The sequence below is a fragment of the Felis catus genome, chromosome E2, assembly GCF_018350175.1.
Source record: "Felis catus isolate Fca126 chromosome E2, F.catus_Fca126_mat1.0, whole genome shotgun sequence".
NCBI lineage: Eukaryota > Metazoa > Chordata > Mammalia > Carnivora > Felidae > Felis > Felis catus.
The window spans coordinates 19,059,926-19,071,403 of NC_058382.1; the positions used below are offsets into that span (position 1 = coordinate 19,059,926).

Consider the following 11,478-nt stretch of genomic DNA (forward strand, 5'->3'; position numbering starts at 1 on the left):
GCTTGAGTTGTTAATATTAACCATTCTGACAGGCATGAGGTGGTATCTCATTGTGGTTTTGATTTGTATTTCCCTGATGATGAGTGATGTTGAGCATTTTTTCATGGTTGGGTTGGCCACCTGGATATCTTCTTTGGAGAAGTGTCTATGTCTTTTGCCCATTTCTTCACTGGATTATTTGTTTTTTGGGTGTTGAGTTTGATAAGTTCTTTATAGATTTTGGATGCTAACCCTTTATCTGATACGTCATTTGCAAATATCTTCTCCCATTCTGTCAGTTGCCTTTTAGTTTTGCTGATCGTTTCCTTCACTGTGCAGAGCTTTTTATTTTGATAAGATCCCAGTAGTTCATTTTTGCTTTTGTTTCTCTTGCCTCCAGAGACGTGTTGAGTAAGAAATTGCTGCGGGCAAGATCAAAGAGGTTTTTGCCTGCTTTCTCCTCGAGGATTTTGATGGCTTCCTGTCTTACGTTGAGGTCTTTCATCCATTTTGAGTTTATTTTTGTGTATGGTGTAAGAAAGTGGTCCAGGTTCATTCTTCTGCATGTCGCTGTCCAGTTTTCCCAGCACCACTTGCTGAAGAGACTGTCTTTATTCCATTGGATATTTTTTCCTGCTTTGTCATAGATAAGTTGGCCATATGTTTGAGGGTCCATTTCTGGGTTCTCTATTCTGTTCCATTGATCTGAGTGTCTGTTTTTGTGCCACAGACACTCTTTTCTACTTGTATTTGCTCATTTAATCTTCCCAATAACACTCTGGTCATAATAGGTACCATTAATATACTCAGAGGTGAGCAGAACCGGCTATATACTTTGTAGGGCCCAGTGCTACATGGACAGAAACAGTGTCTTTTTTTGTGTTGTGTCTCCTGGACATGACATTAGGTATGTGTTAGATCAATGCTAATTGTGTTGACTTGAATTCAGGACTGGCCTATATAGGGATATGATGATAATTTAACTGGAACAGGAGAAGAGTTGAGCATTTAAATCATATGAAGAGTTTCAAGAGAGGGATGGCAGAGCATCAAACCAAACACAGAGCCCTTCTAAGTGTGGGGCCTTCTGCCACAACAGGTCGCAGGCCAATGAAGCTAATGAGGAACCTGAAACAGAAGGAGGTCAAATGAAAGTCTCGCATTATGATAAGATGACCTTGCATTAAACCCAGGTCTGCAGCATCCCAAGGCCACTCGTCTAACTGCTCTGCAGCCCTGTAGGAATCTCCTAATCAGTCTCTCTTTCTCTAGTCTTTCCCTCTTTCTTTCAACCAATGGAGTGGTCTTTCTGAAACTGAAATCTGACCACAGCACAGTCCTGTGGAAACCTCTTCTGAGCCACTGCCTTTGAGTAAAGCCTTCACTCCCTGACACAGAACCCAGGACCACAGAGGATCTGGCCTCCACCAGTCCCCTGACCAGTTCCCAATCGCATTCCCTCCCCACATGTACCACATACGCTTTGGTCACCCTGACCTGCTGGAAGATCTGGAACAGGCCTTGTCTTTCTCACTTCTTGGTTTTTCACGTGCTCGTCTCTTTACCTGACATCTCCCTACCCTCAGGTCTCTAGCAAATTCATACTCATTCTTGACTCTCCAGTGCAAATATTTCTTTCTGTCTGAAGCATCTCTGACTCACTCTAGCAGAGCTGGTACCTTCCTCCCGTGTGCACTTTGTGCCGTTAAATCATGTGTGTCCGGGTGCCTTATTGCAGTATGCGTAGTCATTTGTTTTTCGTGTCTGTCTCAGGCTACATTGAGCTCTTCATGGGCAGAAATAGTGTCTTCTTTGGTGTTGTGTTTCTTGGACATGACAGTAGGTATGTTGTAGACCAATGCTAATTAAATTCAGACCTGGCCTATATAGGGATATGATAATAGTTTAACTGGAACAGGAGAAGAGTTGAGGGCGTTGGCTATTGACAACAGACCCAAAGTGTCATCAGGCTGAAAAGATGAAGGTTAGATGGTTACCTATAACAGTAGTATGTTTGTGCTCAGCTGGGACCAAGGACAGGTGTGAACAGGAGCGTCCAAGCCTTTCGCTGCCATGAGGTCACTCACAGATCATGGCACATGAGCCCATCAGTACCTAGGATGGTTCTTTGGAGAAACTGTGGGAATCTCCTGTCCCTTGAGGTCACCATGGGGGAAGAGAACATACTAGTTGCTCAAATGTGGAGGGAAATTATTTTCTTTTCTTCTCCCCTTAGGTAATTAATTAATACTTCAAAGAGAATTTCAACTTTATGCAATGATTTATATTAAAGCCCTGAACAGAAAATATAAAAGCGTCAGATTTGCTAAATAAACCTAAGTAATTAGCAGTCTAATCAGTATTTTTTAAAGTTTGTTCTTTTCTGTTTCATAGGTATGTGCTTTTCAAGTTTCTATTCTGCTGAGGCTACTGGGTATGTGAGCCTGGTGGCCTGACCATCATTATAAGCCTTAGAGTGTGTCTTCTACTGGTGAGGAAAAGGTAGGATTGTTTGTCTTGAAAAACCTTTTATAGGTGCTTTTGTGATCCTTATCCCGGGAGTATCCTTCTCCCTTCCTTCAGCATCTTTCACTGAAAAGCCTTATCTTAAAAAGATGTTTATTCCTGGGGCGCCTGGGTGGCGCAGTCGGTTAAGCATCCGACTTCAGCCAGGTCACAATCTCGCGGTCCGTGAGTTCGAGCCCCGCGTCGGGCTCTGGGCTGATGGCTCGGAGCCTGGAGCCTGTTTCCCATTCTGTGTCTCCCTCTCTCTCTGCCCCTCCCCCGTTCATGCTCTGTCTCTCTCTGTCCCAAAAATAAATAAACGTTGAAAAAAAAATTAAAAAAAAAAAAAGATGTTTATTCCTAAGCTAGGTCACAACTATGTAGAAAGCTTTTACCAAACTTTTTTTTTTTTTGAGAGAGAGACAGAGAGAGAGAGAGCAGGGGAGAGGCTGGGGGGGGGGGGCGGGTGGGGAGAGAGAGAGAGAAAGGGAGAGAGAGAGGGAGGGAGAATCTTAAGCAGGCTCCATGCTCAGTGTGGAGCCCGATGTGGGGGTCTATCCCATGAACCATGAGATCATGACCTGAGCTGAAATCAAGAGTTGGATGCTCAACCGACTGAGCCACCCAGATGCCCCTACCGAACTCTTTTGAAGGTGTGACTCTAAACATTTGTCTTGCTCTATTTCCTGAAAATAGATTTGAATTTTTGTCTTTCTCCCTTCACTATGTAGTCACATGGACCGTTTCCCAGGGTCCCTGGCTTTGCTGTGTTTCAGGCACATTTGGAGTCAGGTTCTAGAAGAATGTGAGCAGGTCGTGAGTGGTTGTCACAACCTGCTTGAGAAAGGTGTTGTCTGAATACAGTGGCCCTTATCTTTGTTTACATATGTATAGTTTCTCTGTAGTCTCCCTCTTTCTCTTGTTCTCTCTGTCTCTCTTGATATTTCCATGGATATTTAGAAAGCCTTGGATTTTTGTCCTAATGGCTACCTTCATAGTAATACCTTTGTATATACCTTAAATACCCACCCCCTTTTTGGTCCTGTGTATTGAGTTCCTTACCAGGAGCAATGTTTTAAATAGCTTATAAATCTTTTCCATTTCTTCTCTCCACTCCCGCCTTTGATTTAAAATAAAAATTATTTTACTCATAGTTAATACCAATAAAGCAATTGGTGAGATTCTTCTTCTATATATGCTCCCCTCACTTCTCTCATTTTTCATAGTTGTATTTTTTCTGCATTGTCAATGTCACATACTCTCCTGGCACCTGTACCTCCATCACTTGGTCCTGGTTCAATAGTTAAATAGTGCCCACCATGGGTCCATTGCCAACCCTCTCCAATCATTTCTTAGCTAACTGAAGTTTGTGCTCTAGTAGATGCCTTCAGGAAAGGCTCATGGGAACAAAATTCCCTGAATCTCCTTTATGTATGTATGTATGTATGTATGTATGTATGTATGTATGTATGTATGTATTTATGTTTGTATGTATGTATGTATGTGTTTTCAAACAATTACAGACTTACAGAAAAGTCAGAGCACCAAACCAAGAATTTTTTCCCCTACAAATCATTTGAGAATAAGTCACTCACCTGATGCTTTGTCATCCCTGAATACTTTAGTGTGTATTTCCTACAAGAAAGACATTCACCTGCATATTCTTAATGTTAAGAAAATTGCATTGACACATTACTAACATCTAATACTCAGACACAACTCAAAGTTTCACCAAGTGTTCTGATAACACCTTTTAAAGCAAAAGGATCCACCGAGGATCATGTATTGCATTAAGTGGTCACTTCTCTTTACCTCCTTCTATCTGTAACAGTTCCTCAGACTTTCCTTGACTTTAATACTTTCCAATATAACAAGCCAGTTATTTCATAGAATGCCCCTCAAATTGGGTTTGTCTGATGCCATCTGATAATTAGAGTCAGGCCTTACATTTTGGGGGAGAATACTACAAAAGTGATACTGTGTTCTCAGATGTTACACAATTTTGATTTGTCCCATTACTCATGTGTTCACTGTGATCACTTGATTAAAGTGATACTTGCCAGGCTTCTCTGCTGTAAAGTTACTCTTTCCCTCTTTGTAGTTAATTAGCACTTTGTGGGAATGTACTTTGAAAATATGTAAACACTCTATTCCTCATCACATCTTCAATTTATTCATTCATTCATTTATATCAGACTTAAGGTTTCCTATTTCATTTGGTGGATTACATTCCATTACCATCATGATTTGCTTTGAAGCCCAAACTGTCCCAGATTTTGTCCCACATTTACATCTATGTCTGTCAATTATCCATCCATCATCCATCCATCCTGTCATCCATCCATCCATCCATCCATCCATCCATCGTTCATCTATCAATCAGTCAACCAATTAATCAATCACATACCTATATATCTAACTGGAATCACATCAATACCTCCAATTCCAATTCAGTACCACAAAGTTTTCTTTATATTTCACTCCTTTTCCACATTTGCATCTCTTTTCTTCAACAGTGAGACTCTGGTTCCTATTTTGCTTCATATCATAACTTATTTTTTCAATTCTCCTGCAAGTAACAGATGCCCAGCTTAACTACTACTTTCACCTCTTGCATGGATGCTCTTCTTACTCTGCTTGGAATCTCACTCCCATTTCAGGATGTCCCCTGTGTGGATGCCCTCTTACCCCACTCAGGCATTTACCTATGCCCTGTGCCCCATCATCCTACTTGGCCTCTGACTCCCTGTACTGGGGTGCCTCCCCACCCTCCCTCCATATACATTGATGCCTCCTTCCCCTGCTTGAGCCTTGGCACCCCAAGCCACATTGTCCTTTGCATCCCAGAGTCTAAACACTCTGACTTTCTATGTCAGGCTTCACCCCTTGTGCTCCAACGTGTCACAGCATGCCTCCCTTTTGTCAGTGTCTTCCTCTTCCCACTCAGACTCTGCTAGGCACCCTCCTCGTGAATGCCTTCCTTAGCCCACTTGGGCTTTTATCATGAGCCACTTAGGCCATCGTGGCTGCTTCTTGACTTCACCCCCACCCCTTGTGCAGGTGACTACCTTGTTTTCCCCTACCTACTGGCCAAGTTAGGACTCCCCCATTAGGAAAGAAAGGAGGAAGATGAAGAGGGAAGAGCTGATATATGATATCTTTTGTGCTCATGAGAAATTTGTCTGTTACTTTATACTTGAAAGGTATTCAGGATATAATCTTTGGTGAACATTATCTTTCCCGGAGAATCTTAAATATGCTACTTCTGTGTGTTCTGGCTTTGAAGGTTACTGTTGAAAAGTTTGATGCCAAGATGATTTACTCTTCCTTAAAGGTCACTTTGTCTTGGGGTGCCAGGGTGGCTCAGTTGGTTAAGCGTCCAACTCTTGATTTCAGCTCCCAGGTTATGATCTCACTGTTTGTGAGTTCGAGCCCTGCATTGGGCTCTGGACTGACAGTGTGGAGCCTGCTTGGGATTCTGTCTCCCTCTTTCTCTGTCCCTTCCCTGCTTGGTCTCTACTCTCTCAAAACAAATGAAAATAAACTTTAAAAAAAGTCACTGTCTTTTTGCCTGAATGCTGACAGGTTTTTTCTTCTTTATAGTTCCATTGTTTTAGTAGAATATGTCTCAGTGTTGACCATTCTGGGTTGATTTTCTCAGGTACACAGTGTGTCTTATAAATATGAAGGTTTGAGTCTCCTATTTCAGGGAATTTTTTGAATTATACTTTTTTTTAAAGTGTTTTTTCAGTTCCATTGCTTTGATTTTCTTCCCATGCATATGTTGGCTCTTTTTTGCTTGTCTTCTATGTCTATCATTTTTCTCTTATGCTTTTTATTCCTTTCTTAATTTCTCTTTTAGTGTACTTTTTTTTTCACATATTCATAAATTTATACTCTTACTGTACTTTCTGTGGTTTCTGGTCATTCCTTCAGGTTTATTCTTCACTCCTGAATTTTTTTTCCCTTTTATTTAGAACTGTTTCTGAGCTCTGTCAACTCCTTTCATATCTGCTTTGTGTCTGGCCATCTTTTTTTTTTTTTTTGCTATTTATTTCCTTATTTATTTATTTTTTTAAATTTATACCCAAATTAGTTAGTATATAGTGCAACAATGATTTCAGGAGTAGATTCCTTAGTGCCCCTTACCCATTTAGCCCATCCCCCCTCCCACAACCCCTCCAGTAACCCTCATATGTTATATATGTGTGTATATATATTCTCCATATTTATGAGTCTCTTATGTTTTGTCCCCCTCCCTGTTTTTATATTATTTTTGTTTCCCTTCCCTTATGTTTGTCTGTTTTGTCTCTTAAAGTCCTCATATGAGTGAGGTCATATGATTTTTGTCTTTCTCTGACTGACTAATTTCACTTGCATAATACCCTCCTGTTCCATCCACATAGTTGCAATGTCTGGCCATCTTGTTTCTGACCTTTCTTAGTTCTCATTTATGTTGCTCTTTCATAGCTTCTACTATTGTCTTAATTTTATTTAACTCATTTTGAAATATTAGCTCACTGTTTTCATCTGCTTTGTAGTCATATTATTCTGGTTAATATTTATTTTCTAAATTATGTATGTGAACCATTTTTCTCTCTTTTTGATATATATATATTTTAATGTTTATTTATTTATTCTGAGAGAGAGAGACAGAGCGTGAGTGGAGGAGAGACAGAGAGGGAGACACAGAATCTGAAGCAGGCTCCAGGGTCTGAGCTGTCAGCACTGAGCTGACATGGGGCTCAAACCCACGAACCACAAGATCATGACCTAAGCTGAAGTCAGATGTTTAATAGATGGAGCCACCCAGGCACTCCTCTTATTGATTTTTGAATGGGAGATTGACCATAATCTTTTTCTTTAAGTTTATTTATTTATTTTGAGAGAGAATGAGAGCATGCATGCATGTGGGGTAAGGTCAGAGAGAGAGAGAGAGAGAGAGAGAAAGAGAGCGGCTCCCTCCTAATCCCAAGCAGGCTCTGTACTGTCAGCATGTAGCCCGATGTGGGGCTGGATCTCACAAACTGTGAGAGCATGACCTGAGCCAAAATCAAGAATCAGATGCTTAACCAACTGAACCACCCAGGTGGACCAACTATAATCTTTTTCTGTTGCTGAAGTTGTATTTTTAGAAGGAAGTTCATGTGTAGGTGTTGGGGATTGGCCACAGTGTCTTTCTCTCCTTATTCTACCACAAAGTATTTAATGGTTCTTGTGCATTACTGTCTTCAGTGCTTTGTGATATTTACTTCTACTTGTCCCCTTCCTGACGAGTATTTGAACTTTTTCTCTCTTTCATGCCCAGGTATCCTGCCCAGATCAACTTGGGCTCTACTCCCAGCTGTTTCTCTTCTCCCTTTCCAAAAGGAAGCTCCACTGGGTGTTCCTGAGTGTCCTAATGGCCAGGTGCTTCGCACCTTTCAATCTTTCTGTAGCTGCCTTACTCTCACCAGTGAAGCCCCTCCCAGTTTTACCTGTTGTATCTGGATTCACACCTGAGTAGGAGCCCCTCCTTCTGGAACTGAGCACTAGGTGTCCATCTCTCAGTGGCCCAGCACTTAGACCCTGGGTTTCTCCTGTTTCTGGCCTGCTTTCATTCTCTTGAGGGTCTTAATGCTGTCAGTGGTTGCCCCCACCCACCTGTATTATGTTGTTGAGGATTCTTTGTGACCTAGTTTTGTTGATGACATTACCCATGGGTTTTGTCTCTTGCTATCCTACTTAATCTTTTAAGAGGGGATTTGGGGAAATTACAAAACCATGCTGTCAACATTTGTATCTTAACCTCTCTCCTCTTTTTGTCTGTTTTCACAGCCTAGACCCCATCCATCTCTGTGTGCTTTTGATTAGAGTTTAAAAGAACTCTCTAAGGATCCATTCTATATAGAATGACTCATCTCATTCTCTAGGGATAGATTCTTGGCTCTTACTCCTGTTAGAGGTTTGGCTGTGCAAAGTCACATGAGGGAGTGGTGAGCTCTCAGTTCTTATGAGGAAAGAGGAAAAGCCAATAGGATTTTTAGAATGTGATAAAAATTGCACATTAATATGTATGTGTATTTTGTTTTCTGTGGAGGTGATCACGTTGTAGTGTTTTACTACTAAAAAGCCTATTTAAAATAAAGGAAGCGTCTTGCTTTTTTATGTTTTTGTCCTTTTTCCCCCTCTTATGCATTAAGCCTATTTTATTTTACTTTTGCTTTATTAATTAAATGTAATATTTTTAGTAGCATCGTGATCTAGAATTTTCTGATACACATTTTATTCTGGGTCTGAGTTCAGAACTTTCCTTAGTATTAGGGTTAAAATTGGTCATAATTTTGTATTTTGGGTTTAACTGTTGTCAGAGTCTAATTTAAAACCCTCAATTTATTGCTGCTTTCCTGGCTATAGCAGTAGTGAGTGTTGTTTTTAGATATCTGTAAGAGATTGCTAGTATCTTGTAAAGTATGATAACATAATCTTTGTATTATTTACTATAAATATGATTTCTTCTTATAAAGTATGACTTTGATCTTCAAAAGAGTTTGTCATGTTTATTGTACATTATGTAACTCTAAATTTTGATCTCAATTATGTGGCTGGAAAAAGCAAATCAGAAGAAATGAAGCTGAATGGAGTAGAAGAACCAGAGGCAAAAAACAGAATTTAGTCAAATGCATCAGATCAAGTAGAATTTATACCAGGAATACAAAGTTGGTTTACCATTTAAAAACTAATCATTGTACTTCATTAGATCGACAGAAAGAAGAAAAACCATTTGATCATCTCAATAGACACCAAGAGGCATTTGATGCATTTCTAAATTAATTCAAGATTGAAACTCTTGGCAAATTAGGACTAGAAAGTAACTTTAACAGTCTCATAAAGAGGAGCAGCATTATGCTTAAAATATTGAAAAGTTTTCTCCTAAGATTGAGAAAAAGATGAAGTTGTCCATTCGGACTGTTACTCATCAGTGAGCTGAAGGTTCTAGGTAGAATTAAAGATTAAAAAGACAACAAAAAGAAATAAATGATATGAAGATCAAAAAAAGAAAAAGTAGGGGTGCAGAGACATGCTGTGTGAGAGATACTGAAGGAAATCCTTTAGGTTGGCACGAAAGGGCACTAGACAGTAACTTAAATCTATATTCCCATTCAAAAAGAGGGGGAAATGAGAGGCACAAAAGAGCCACTGGTTCATAGCTGTTCTGAAATTCAGCCAGGCAAATGTAGGAAGTTCCATGATCAGGTTTCAAGGTCTGGGGATAATTATCTGTGGTTGTGATATTGTAAGAAATATATATTTTGTTTCTGTTCCAGGTTTTTGACATAGAGCCCTTAAAACCTTGTAATTTCCTGAGTGATAAGGAAACATCTTTTGGTCTAATATTCAGTCTTCAACCCTGGTTCTTAACACAAGAGCTTCTAAGACCTTTAGAATCTCTGGAATGATGAGTGTCTTTTGTATACTAATGAGATGACTGGGGGCTGGGGCCCTGTATCTAGAGCTTCAGGATGGGGGCAGGTCACCAGAAAGATCAAGGCATAATTAGAAGGTTGGAATTGTTTGTCAAATTCCCTCTGGGGAGGGGAAAAGGGCTAGAGATTGAGTTTATTGCCAATGGCAATTATGCCTACAGAGTAGAGCCTCTATAAAAGCCCTAAACAGTGGGGTTCAGAAAGCTTCTGGGTTGGTGAAGAAATCCACATGCCAGGAGTGGGGGCATAGCCCAAACTCTATGGGGACTGAAGTTCCTATCCTTGGGACCCATACAAATCTCACCCTATGTACCTCTTTGGCTGGCTGTTCGCTTGTATCCATTTTTAAAAATGTTTATTTATTTTGAGAGAGCGTGAGCAGGGCAGAGTAACAGAGGGGAAGAGAGCACCGACTCAGGAGGAGAATGTGAGATCATGACCTGAGCCCAAATCAAGAGTCAGATGCTTAACTGACTGAGCCGCCCAGATGCCCCACTTATATCCTTTATATTATCCTTATTATAATAAACCAGTAAATGTAAGTAAAGTGTTTCTGTGGGCTGTTACAGCAAATTATCAAACCTAAGGAGGGGGTTGTGGAAACCCCTGATTTGTATCTAAGTCAGTTGGAAGAAAGAGAGGCCCGAGATTTGCAATTGGCATCTAAAGTGGGTCAGTTCTATAGGATTGAGCCCTTAATTTGTGGGATGTGATGCTAACCCCAGGCAGATAGTATCAGAGTTGAATTGAATTATAGAGCATCCAGTTAGTGTCCTGAGAGTTGGAGAATTACTTCTTAGTGCAGAAAATCCCATATGTTTGGTATCAGAAGTGTGAGTAGAGAAACCATTTTTCCTTGTGTTGTGGAGCTCTGATCTTTGGAATCTTGGTTCTGTCTGTTAAGTAATCCTTCCCTTTTCATGAAAGATAGCAAGTGCTTAAACCTGAGTTTTATCAGCCTGCTTCCTACCAATAGACTTTTGGGGTCCCACAGTTTCCTTTCATTTTGTGCCCTTTCCCCCTTTTGGTCTATTCTCTTAGTTTCTACCGAAATAATTTTCTCAAGAAACTTTTGGGCCTTCCGTGGATTTCACTTAGATTCACTCCATTATAACAAAGCCACACACACACAGATATTTTTGAGATCAGCCCTTCTCTACCCAGCGCTCCTGCCAAGAGGACTGGGAGACAATTTCCTAAGCTCCTATAGGCTGTATCTATGGTTTGATTGAGCGGATCTGAGACTTGCCCTTCAACTCTTGAAGGGGCGCTTTGTGTGGTCGAATATCCTGACGTTTTTGCTCTTTCTGAGATTTAAGTGACAGGTTGTACGTTCACACCCCCAGCTTTTTCTGCATGGTATGCCTTCCTGACAGTGCTTGGGAATCATTTAGTAGTTATTTGCTATTTGGAAAGACTAAGAATTTAAAAAGTCATCCAGTTCTGGTTCCTTTTTACGTAAGACTTTTCCCCCTTATCTCTTTCCTCTCACATTGTACTATAAGCAGCAAGAAGAAAGCAGGTGGCA

At 40.4% G+C, this 11,478-nt stretch overlaps 1 long non-coding RNA gene across 1 annotated transcript; it reads right to left on the reverse strand.

Moving 5' to 3' along the window:
- Nucleotides 1-586: 586 nt before the first annotated feature.
- LOC123382188 lies at nucleotides 587-8,091 on the reverse strand. Its single transcript, XR_006590174.1, has 3 exons — nucleotides 7,962-8,091; nucleotides 4,892-5,053; nucleotides 587-1,107 (listed from the first exon to the last, which is right to left on the reverse strand). It is a non-coding gene; the product is annotated as an uncharacterized LOC123382188 (long non-coding RNA).
- Nucleotides 8,092-11,478: the final 3,387 nt, after the last annotated feature.